Below are 12269 nucleotides of genomic sequence, written 5' to 3' on the forward strand. Positions count from 1 at the left end.
AGTATGCTCACAATGGTTCGGTTATATCTCTCTACTGCCCCAGAAGAAGCTGGCCGGTAAGCAATATGCAACTTCCTTTTGACCCCCAGTATCTCCCACATCTTTGTCATCACTTCACTGGTGAAGTGGCTACCTCTGTCTGACTCAATCCTTTGAGGTAGACCAAAACGGGAAAAGATGTGGTTAATCATCAAGGCGGCTGCCGTTTCTGCCTTGCAATTTGGGGCTGGGAGACATTCCACCCACTTGGTAAACAAGCATGTCACAGTCAACATGCACTTATTCCCCCTAGCAGAGCGAATCACGGGGCCTACAAAGTCGATTTGCAAATCTGACCATGGCAGTGTCATCCCCCGCTTTTGGAGAGGCGCGCGGTGTGTGAGGGACGCCGGCTGAAATTGTGCACACACAAGACAACCCTTCAAATATTGGTTGAGGTCCTGGCCCATGTGTGGCCTGGCCAGTATGCAACCTCTCTCAAGATTTCCAATGTTGTGTGAAACCCCCTATGACCGGCGGCGGCCGCATCATGGGCGTGACTTAACATCAGGCTTCGGAATGAGGTAGGAAGCACCCACTGATCGTGGCCAGCTTTGGATTTCCTTACCAGCAAACCGTCTTGGATTCGGAACATTTTTGGACATTTCATCAACACTCTTAGGTCCTCTTTCCCAATATAATCGGTATCCGTCAGGGGAAAGTTCTCAGGGTCCTCAAGGTGTTGGTAAAACTTACCAATTATTGGATCCCCCTTCTGAGCGGTAATCAAATCAGCATCAGGGGTCTCCTTGCTCCATTGTGCAATTGAAAGGTCATTGTGAGCATTTGTCTGGGACCTAGTGATAGCAGCAACCTGGATTTCCCCCAACAGGGACTCTATTTCTATTAGATCCCCTTGGATGGCCCCGGTTTTGGCCAGCTGATCAGCTAAGTCATTTCCAGTCTTGTCTGGTCCTTCTACTTTGGAATGACCCTTGATCTTTTTCCAATAGATGGTCATCTCATTCGAGGTGGCCAGATCATCAATGTTTTGGATCAAGTTCCCATGTTTCAAGGGTTTGTTGTTAGCACATAACATGCCTCTGGTTTTCCAATTAACCAGGTGCTCCACGAACCCGCTCCGTACATAATCCGAATCTGTGATTATGACCAGTTCGTGGAGTTGATGCTGGACAGCAGTGAGGATGGCCTGATGCACAGCCATCAATTCTGCCACCTGACTACTTCGGGGACCAATTTTGTATCCAGCGGAGGGTTCTGGGGACTCATTCACCCATGCATTCCCTATGCCGGCCACCAGTTCTTTCTCCCCGTTGTTGTCAATATGGTACGAGCATCCATCCACATAGACAGTGGGCATTCCCTCACACTTGTCTTCTTCAAAGATTTTGTGTGGGGAATTAAGGTATGCCTCCGTGTTGTCCTTGATTTTTAGACTTTCGTCCTCGAGACAGTTTTCTCTGGCACAATCATGCAAGTCAGCCAGACCTTGCGCGAGGGGACTCTTCTTGTTTTGGCCATATCTGACCTCCACAGGAAAGCCTTGCATTGACAGAATCCAGGAAGTAATTCGGGAATTACTCACATTTCCGGCCCGGATTCTGTCACTTTGGAGATATTGCAGAGGCTGGTGTGGAGTCTCCACTATGATGTGTTCCCCATGGATAAACGGGCGGTAATTCTTCAATGCCCACACCGTTGCCAGGAGTGCCTTCTCACAATCGTTGAATTTTTCCTCCACAGAGGATAAAGTTTTGCTCGCATAGGAGATTACTTTATTGACCTTGTCATGCTTTTGGTATAATACTGCCGTCAAGCACGTATTAGAGAACCCCGTCTCCAGGAAGAACTCCTTGTTTCTGACAGGGTAAGCTAGGCAAGGCGCTTGTGAGAGGCTTCTTTTGAGTTGTTTTATTGCCTCGGCTTGTTCTGGACCCCATTCCCACTTGACCCCCCCCTTCAGGAGATGAATCAGGGGTCTGGTGATCTCTGCGTAGCCCTCAATGAACTTTCTGCTGTAATTAGTCAGTCCAAGGAGGCTCCTTAGTTCCCGCAGAGTTGTGGGGTCTTTCAGTTTCTGAAGTGCTTCCACTTTCTTTTCCTGGGGACAGAGACCCTGCGGAGTAATCTCATGCCCCAAGAAATTAACACGGGTTCTACACCACTGTGCTTTCTGAAAGGAAAGTTTTGCTCCGGCGGCCCTCAACTGGGTCAGAACATAACGGATCTCCGCTATGTGTTCCTCCACAGATGAACTTTTGATGAGGACATCATCTACATAAGCCAGGTTACCCCTCGCACCCAGGTCGGGCATGGCCTTATGTAGGAAAATATTGAACTCATTACCGGAGTCCGGGTCCATGTGTACTGCTGGCCCCCAAAGGTAAAAGCCAGTTTGTATTGGTCCTCCCTACTGACAGGCACAGTCCAGTATCCATTGGTCAGGTCTATTGCAGTGAATACCTGTGACCCCTGAATCTGGGCCAGCCCTTGGTCAATGTAGGGCAGAGTCCATCGGGAAGTATGGACCCGTTTGTTGAGCTCCCTGAGGTCGGCGCAGAGTCTCCACTGGCCGTTTGGCTTCAATATTCCCAGCACCGGATTATTGAAGGTGCTGTGGACTGGACGGATTATTCCCCGGGACTCAAGGTTCTTAATTATTTCAGTAAGGGACTCCATTGATGTGAGAGGCAAGCGATATTGCTTCACAAACACAGGAGTCATGCCAGGGTCCGTGGGGATTGTTGTTGTGTGGATGTCGGTGCGGCCACAGTCATATGACTCTACTGCACAGAGATCTTGGAAATCCAAGAAAACTTGTTTCAACTTTTGCTTTTGTTCCAGAGTCGCACAGGCATCAGCTAGGTTGACTCTCTCTTCCACCATCTGCCTGAAGCCTGGAAAAGACTTCTGGTTTGGCTATCTCAGCGGCCTCCTCCAGCCGGGTGGATAAATCCCTGGTCAGAGTGCTGATTTGGACCGGAGGCTTCAGGTGGGAAAGGCAGCCCTCATGGACCTGGAAAATCACCTCATCCCTCCTGAAGTCACAAGTCACATCTTCCTTACCATAGGGGCAGGAAGTGTACACCAGGAAGTTCCCCCCATGCCGGGTAAAAATCCTGTCTGGTGTTGTATTGTCATCACTGTCACTGTCAAAGCAGTCCTTGGGGATTGGCCCTAACAGTTACCTAAATCTATGGAAAAATGTCGGTCATCAACCGCCATTCCAATAATGGTGCCTGCGGCTAGAGTAATACTCTTTAAGTCGCTGTTATCCACCTCTATTGGAATGGTGTCATGTTATATGTTGACTAATGGTGTTGGGTTTACCCCCAACCCTTGCTGTTGGAGAGAAGCGTTTAGATGTATGTAAGCATCAGGGTTTTGCAAATATTGTCCTCTTTTAACTTTCACTTCCAGGGAGAATTGTCGGGTCCTTTCTGGGATGGTGACTTCCTCTTTGATCTGAATTTCAACTGCATAAGGTAGCAATTGAGCTGACCTAAATGCTTTTTCTGGATCATCAAAGCCCATGGGATTATCCGCTAATCGGGACCAAGCTTTGAAGTTTATTAGGTCCAAACTAATGGCAAAGCGATTGAGAATGTCACTGCCTAAATAAAAGGCGGCAGGGACGTCTCGCACGACCCAACAATTGTGGACTATGCTCTTGTTGCCAATGGAGATTTTGAGCATACACCTGCTTGGCAGGAGATGTTTGGAATTAGGTGCTTCCAGGTCCATTTCCCATTTGTCTATCAGTTTGAAGGTGGGAATGGCTGGATCTTTTGGGAGTTGGCGGAACATGGCTTCGCTGATGAAGCTCTTACCGTTGTTCACACACACTCGAGCGAGAACAGAGTCCTTCCCATCATTTAACTGAACAGGGATGAACAACTGCTCTCCAATTTGCTGAATATCAGCCAGGCTCTGAGATGATTTCACATCTTTCTGGACTATAGGTGTGGGAGTTTCTGATTGTGGATTAGTAAAGAATTTCAGGGTGTTTCCTTCCAGTGTGGAATACCACCTTAAACTGGAAGGAAGGTTGATTTTCAGAAATAGAGAGGACCCTCCCTCACCAGTCTTTTGTCCTACTGCTATTACTGTCACGTCTGGAATTTGGCTATTCTGGAAGTGAAATTCTACTTGGTCAGATTTTTGTTCAACTATGTGGCAGGTGCCGTTTAAACTAACATGGTTGACACTCTGTTTTAATTTTATTGGTCGGCTAGTCTGGGTCCAGAGGACTTTGTTTACGCAATCTATTAGGGGTGACAACCTTCTCAGGAGGTCATTCCCTAGTAAACAAGGGGTGCCCTCTCGAGTCACAACTATGACCGGGTGTTTCAACTTGTGTCGCCCAATTTTAATGTCCAAATCTGCAGTCCCCTCAACGGGAATTTCCTTCCCGTCAAAGTTCTGCAGTTGTCCAGGAAGAGAGGTGAGAGGAATTTGGTAATTCCCTCCCCTTCCTGCATTCAGTTCATCAAAGGCCCTTCTGGACAGAAGGGTAGCTTGAGATCCCGTGTCCACCAGCGCTGAAATCGTACCCTGCCCCTGTACTTGTACCGGGGCATAATATCTTCCCTCCTTCTCCTCAAGGGGGCACAGATAATGCACATTTTCTGGACAACTGGTGGGCTAACTTTCTGGTTTTGGACATTTCAAGAGAAGACATTTGGGCAGAATTCTGTGGAGAGCCTTGGGAATCTGAAAGAAAAAATTGGCAACTGGAGATCAGAGCCATTGTGGGTTCCCCTGGCTCCGGTTCTGGGCCGCCCCCCCCTTTTTGGAGGCAGTCACCAGGATGGGTTTGAACCAGGGGATTTTCTTGCTGTTGGTTCTGGGATGAGATGGTGGGCGGCGGTAGCTCAGTCTCCCCATCTCCCCAGTCTCGATTGGAATCCCTTGGGGCCCATTTTTCCTTGGGAGGAGTTCCCCCATCTCTGAAGGAGAAGATCCTTTTCCCAGGATCCTCTGAGGATCCCTCTCCCTCAAATTGGAAGATCTGTACCTCCTCCTCAAACTGAGTCTGTTTGGATTTTTTGTTTCTCCTACCCCCCTTCTGCTCCTTAGGAGGCAGACTTTCAGGGGCAAGAGATTTTGTTTCCGGTTCCTGGGTTTACAAGTGAGGAAGGAAGCTTCCTCCCAGGCTTTACACCCCCCTTCCCTTTGTGCCTCCTCCCTGGGAACCGGTGAGTTATCGGGGTGCTGCCCCCGTCATTGTTCTGGAGCACCAGGTCCAGAGTTGGGTGCGTTCTGCGCTGGCATGCCGATCTGAGGGTTCTGCTGAGCCCTCAGTATGTGACCCAGATCCCGCGCCATGTTTTGAACCTGGCGCTCTAACTGGGAATCCCGCTCAGGCTGATATGGGGCCCTGTTTTCTCCCCTGGGCTGATCCCGGGAAGGGTAGCTATCCCTTCTTTGGTAGCACCCCTGGTTGGGAAGATTTGGATACCCCTCCACCCTTGGCCTCCCCTCTCCCGGATTCGGTTGTCTGGGCTCAGGGAATTGGGGAAAGAAGGGTGGAGGTTTTGGGGCTGGAAATTGGGTGGATAGCTGGGGAAAAAGTTCTGCCCAGGATTTGGAGAATTTCTGCCCTCCTGTGGGAAGTTGGGAGGGAAGTTCTCTGGGTTAGAGGCTTGGCTGGATCCCCCCCTTGGGCTGGAGGAGTCCACACATAACCCAGGATGGGTCTGTTTCCCTTGTAACGGGGGCTTACATAATCAGGAGAGAGAGGGACCCCATTTGTGGGACTACCTCCTTGACTCCCTGTTTGTGACTGGCCTGAGGACCTTCTGGGCCTAGCATTATTAGGTGCAGGTAGGATTTTAGGCCCCCCCATCTCCAACTCTAAAACGGGGTGACCTTTACCTCTGCCACCTTGGCAGCAGCAGGGGTGTTGTTGGCTTTGGGGTTTTTGGGCGCATTATTTTTATTTTCTATTGGCTTCTGCACCTCATAGATCCGGGTCGCCTGTTCAATGACCCAGTCTAAAGATCTTTTCTCATGAAAATCCCTCACAAGCTGGGTCATTATGTATTTGGGCAAGGCATGGAAAAACGTATTAATAAATTCTCTGCTATCCGTGCACACCCTTCTTGTGGTCTGTGCAAAAGCACGCTTTAACTCCTGCACAAATTCTTGTGGGGCCTGATCCTCCCCACACTGCAAATTGTAGGCTGCCTTGCGAGCCTCTTGGGGATTTCTGTGAACAGAAAAATGTTTTAATATGGCCGCCCTATAGGTGGACCACCTGGAATGATTTTGGTCCTCCAGCCCTGCAAAGAACTGGAGTACTCTGGGGAGAATGTCCACTTTACATATTGGATACAGCTTTGGCTGTCCTTCAAATGAAAAGTCTCCATCATTTGCTCATAGAGCTCCAAGTGTTCCCAAACAGAGTACTTGGCATTCTTATGATAAGGCGTGATGACACTCCTGATTGCCTTAATCTGTTTCAATGGGTCCTTAATCAAGGCCCTTTTTGCCTTATTGGCCTTTTTGGTTCGGGTAACCCTTGTCCATTCGTCCTCTGACTCAGAGGCACTGCTCCCAGAGGTTCCTGTCTGATCTTCCAGGTTTTCCCGGATTCTGCGAGCCTGGGAATGGCTGGCAGAATGTGGGGACCTGGTCTCCTGTGTCCTGTACCGTTCAGAGGAGTCTTCAGATTCCTCTTTGCTGCCAGGATTTGATGGGTACCCCCCCCCCACTGACCTAACTGGGCAGAGGTTTTCAGGATGCCCTTAATGGGCCTACTCTCCTGGGGTTCCCCACTAAATTGCACTGTGCTTGGGTGCCCATACCCGGATGCCCGCCCATCCATTCCTGGGAGGTACTGGCCTATGAGCCCCATGCTTCTGGCTGGATAGTAATCTGCCATCCCTGTGGCCCTGTGCTCATGTGCGCCAGGGGACACGGGGGTGGCAGAGTCCAGGGACTGAGAGAGATAAAGGCCTCTGGTACATGGCTCCTGGGGTTATGCTCAGGAGTTTCTCTTTCCCAGTGAACCTCATTTCTATCCGCCCCTGCTCCCTGTTGCAATGCAAGAGCCTGCGCCTTCAGTTCCTCAGTTAAGGCCTTACTAGACTCTATCAGTCTCTCCTGCATCGCTACCTGTTGTTGGAGTCTATCATTGTGCTGGCAGAGAGCCTCATTCTCTCTCTGCGTTTCCTGATTGGTCCTGGAGCACTGGGCCAGTCTTTGCTGCAGGAGGGTTACCTCCTGAGCTGTGTCCCTATTGGCCTGCTCCTTTCTTGCCAGAGCATCCTCCACCTTCCTGGTGTGCTCTAACAAGTTATGGTGTTCTTTTTGGAGGTCACCCAGTCCCTGGAGGGCCAGGTGATTTTCTTCCATTTTCCTTTTTAAGTGGCAGACTTCCTGGCCTAAGGTATCCCTTTCCTGCCTAAGAGCCTGCATCTGTGCCGCCAGGTCGTCCCTTTGCCTTTGGAAGGCACCCGCTTTCTGGCGCTCCTGGTTAAACTCTGCCTGGGTATCCAGGTCTTTCAAAATCAGTTTATTGCTCTCTGCCTTCTCCCTATCTAGGTGGCTTTGCAGGGTGACCACCTGCTCAGCACATGCCCTATTGAAGTCTAACTGTTGCTCCAGCTTTTTCTGGCTCGGCAGTAGGGAGTCCAAACCTTCTTGGTACTCGTTCTGCAAGGCCAGAAATCTGGTATCCTGGTCAGCCTTTTCCTGTTGCAAGATGTCCATATCCCTCTTTATTTTAATGATGTGCTGTCTACTCTCATTTTCTGACTCCTGGCTCCCCTGCAGCCTCTGCTCAGAAGAGACCAGGTCAGATTGGACCTTCTGTAATGCCAGCAGTTGCCTACTCGCCAGACCTTGGCCTTCAGCACATTTGTCCTGCATGGCTCCCATATGTAAATATAAATATGCCGCTACCCTGGCAAACTTGTTGTGCACATCCTTGGCCTTAGAGGACATATATAGTTCACTCAGGGCCACATGTAAGGGACCCTGGTCTCTCCATGTATCTGACCCTATTTCCGTGATCTGGGGTGAGATTGCCTGCAACCAGACCGTCTGGTCCTGATGAGTCCACTCACCTCTCACAAATAACTTATGTAAGAAGTGCTCTCTGGCTATTTTCATGTCTACTAAGGTCGTCATTCTGGAATTTGAGTTCCTTCCTGACTTACAGAAGTTTGTGTTTTATTTTTTTGCAAAACAGACCTTTTCCTTAGAGCGTTCCTTTGAGGAGTGCTTTACAGCGTAACACAGCGTGGTGATCTGACCGGATATGTGTATCTGGTCAGCTGGCACGCTGTATTAATCTGCACAAATGGTAGATCTAACCCAAACGTCCCGCTCGAGCCCCCAATTTGTAAGAGGATTCAATTCAACACTACAGCTAAGTCAATGCCTAGTCTGGGATACTGAATGGAAACCCTTATTGATATATCTTTATGTCCAGTTCATGCGTTCTGGATGACTACCCCTATATAACACCCCTCTCTTGGAATCCCCCTGACCCCACTGAGCCAAGAAGTAGTTCTGTTTTGCAAGTTTAAAAGGTTTATTTGATAATTTAAACAATAGATATATATATATATCACACTTTATAATAATTTACTAATTGAATATGACACTTAATCTGAGCAGTAATCAATAATGGATAGTCTGGCACTAGCACACTTGTGAATAGGAACAGAAGAATAAGGTGGTAGAGAATGCTTTATATAAGTTCAGATGGATGTAATGTTGAATGAAAATGCAATACAGAAAATACTCAATATGATTTCAACAAAACAATGTAATCACTTTTCTCTGGCAATCCCCTTCCCCCTTTATGCAATGCAAGGAAATGGAAGGAAGCACACAGTTCTCAGAAATGCAATCAAATGTAATCCCGTTCACCCCAGCAAGCTTAGACTACAGAAGTTAGAAACACAGGCCCAAAATGCTTTTATATGTGCTGGCAATGAAGTGAAAAATATGCTAAAATGCTTTTAATTCCCTCTAGAGGTTCCGGGTGAGTGGTATCTAGTTAATATTAGTCCCGGCTCACTCTAGCAATGATTCAGGGATGGTTCTTAAGAGGCAAACAAATTTTTAGCAAGGAAACTGCTGTTTTCACACGTAGAGAAATTTGCAAATCGCGGTAAATTCGCGAGTGCGTTTTTCGCGATTGCGGCAAAAGTATCGGGGGTAGGAATGTGGTTCTAAGTTACTGCAAGTCTCTAGGACAAACGGTCACGGAGATATGAGCGATTAAATAAAGGTAGTTTTTCGGATTTGGAATGTTAAAATTCAAAGTGACAAGTGCAGCTTGCAACTAGAAAATGACAGGTGACAGCTTTACAAATGACAGGTGACAGTTAGGAGGCAGTTCTACTTAGATTAAAATAGCTTGGATTAGATTATTTTAACTAAGAGATTGGTTCTGCACAGTTCTGCTCGGTACTCACACTATATTCTTGAATTAAATGGGCCTCGCCACGGATCTGGTCAGGTTTTAGACTGGACTCTGGTCTGGTCTCGGCACTTCACAGTGATCTGGGTCAGCTCTCTGGTTCTGCTAACAGTGGTCTGGGTCCGCTCTGCTCTCTCTGGATCTTTCTGCACAGCTTTCTCTGGGTCTTTCTGCCCAGCTTTCCCTGGAGATTGATGGATTTGAAGTCTGCATCTCTGGATGTGGTATGGTCCGGCAGAGCACGTTGCAGCAAATGGAATTGAATGTCCCTATCTGTCCTGACTGTCTGCTTTTATGGGTTTTGAAAATGGGTGTGTGTGCAGCATCACTAGGCTCTACTCCTCTCCACTTGTCATTGGCCACTTCCTCCTCTTCCCCTTGATTGGGGGAATGAAATGAAGTGTCATCATGATGAGGTCTGTTTATGATACAGAGAACCCAACCCTGTCAACTTTACACACAATCTATATTTGATCCAAAAGACATATTTGCACAGGTACACATTTGTTTAAAATTACATGCACCCATCACATATCACAGGAGGTATACCCTGTCCAAATCTGCTCTTCCTGGAAGCTTGCATTGAGAAATGGCAACATATTTCACTTTTTGGTCAGGTTACCAATATCAGATTCTTACTCAAATTTATACACATGTGCGCAAGGAGTATGGACATTACTTAATGAAGTATCAGACTTTTAACATGCATACATTTTAAGTAATACCCTCTTAACTGCTAGTTTGCCCCCAGATCATGCCTCCGGTTCTAAAAACCTCTTAAAATGTGGGCAGAAAAATCACAAGAATTATGGTATCATTTAAATAATTATGACAAGTCCGTACTATGAGTTTTTCATCTTTTCCTAAGACCATATTCTGGCTACAGGGGTGTGTCTTTTCAGGTCACATGGTACAGAAACCAGTTTTTCCACTTTCTTCAAGCTCAGCCTCTGTCTCCAGTTTCTCCCCCTCCCGGTTTCTGCCAAGAGGAAGCCATTTTTATTATCCCTGCAATAAACCATCTGCCTGGGCCCTGGAAGGCCCATTGTTCAAGAGGAAGCCATTTATGGCCACTTCCATAAACCCTCTGCCTGGGTCCTATGTTTAGCCTCTAGCAGTCCCTTGGTAATCCAATCAGAGAAGTGTCATATCCCTTTTGGTGGGAGCAGCAAAAGGCCGGTAGGCATGGGAACACAGCAGTTGTGCAAGTCTCAACTCCTGTCGGGGGTAGCTGGTGGGCAGAATTCAGTTCCTTAAGCCAGGCCCCAGCTAATGTCACTTTTAGTTACCCAGTTTCCTGCATTCAAATAAAACTAACCATTTTACATATGCAGCTAGAATGCTGATTCTAAGTTTAAAACTATGACATTTAAACAATTGCAACCTATGTGACACTCAAAAGTAGGTCACTCATTTCTTTTAAACATTTAGATTTTTAGTGTCTTTCAGTCCAAATGTACTTAAACTGCTGAAATCCACACCTCAGCCAGTCTTGTTATAAACCTTCAAGTCACTTCAGAATATAACTTTACATTGGATCCACCTCTCAGTAAGTCTTTCTTTGGTATGCTTTGGGTTCATCTATTCAATTTTACACATATAAAAAAAAATCTGGTGTTGTTTTAAAACGCCGGCTTTCTGATAGTGGTGAGTACTGGTACTGCACCCATTTTTGGGATTTAAAAAAATGAGTTCCCCACAATTCTAGGTTGCTTTTGGCAATCAGCATTGCCATTCCCAATGGTTTCAGGCTACTGTGTGGGTAGTCCAATGGTGGTTTTAGGCAGTGCCCTTCTGTGCCCATAACATCGGCAAAAATGAGTGGCAGCCTATTCTTCATGCATTTCCCTGTGCATTTTCTGGGAATCTCTGGCCACCATGATGTTTTCCATGTCAGTACTGCACAGTTTTTGAGGTAGGGCTCGGATGCATGGGTAAAAACATCCCACAACAGAGGGTGTAGAACGTTTATGTTTGCCATCCCCAATGGGTATCATCTCATTTAGAGAAATTAAGAGTGTGTTTTGAAGTATATTATAATTGTTACATGTTTTGCTCCGTTCTGCAGAAGGCTTACATAACCTTGAGTGTAAGTGTTTATTTGAATAACTGTCACTGTGAAACTTTGTGTTACAAACGTTCTGCTCACATTGACTCCTATTGAGATACGCCTGGCTGCTCAGCCACACTACCAGCCTGTGTAGTACAGACTTATACCAATGGTTGGGTTCCTATTGCCAAGAGGTCAAGGTTTCTGTTGTCTTCCAAAGCATACTGCACACAATCTTGCCTAACAAGAAGATTCAAAGGGCTTGCTTTCAACTGTTGTCATACATCTTTGCTGAGCTTCAACTTGGACTACGAAAGAAAACATGATACAAATTCTGCTCTCTCACCTAAACCAAGTTTTATTTGTCTCCAAGTGCATGACACTCATGGCATGCTTCAATATCCAATTCAATCAAAAGAAATTGCTGGGCCCCATCAATAACAATTAGGTATGGGGGGTGCTGTTGCCCATGGGAGAAAATGGCCGCTCCTCTGTGAGCTCCGGAGTGAACCAGGGCCGTAATGCAGATATGACTGTTCAACGGGTCCGGTTCTACTTCTCTGAAACATGGATTGAATGGCATTCACTACTGAACGGGACGGCGAAACCTGGAAGCCAACGGTGAACGACTCTCCGAGATAAAGCATTATACGAACTCCACCGAAAGCGGGGAACAGAGCCTGAAGCCAAGCCGGAACTCGAGGGGAGGAGCCCGGCGGAAGAAGGCGCGTGTGGTGCCCAGGACACCGCAGGCCATCGATATTGGGACTTGCTGCGGGT

Source organism: Ambystoma mexicanum, chromosome 6p (genome assembly GCF_040938575.1).
Source record: "Ambystoma mexicanum isolate Mex_15411 chromosome 6p, UKY_AmexF1_1, whole genome shotgun sequence".
Taxonomy (NCBI): domain Eukaryota; kingdom Metazoa; phylum Chordata; class Amphibia; order Caudata; family Ambystomatidae; genus Ambystoma; species Ambystoma mexicanum.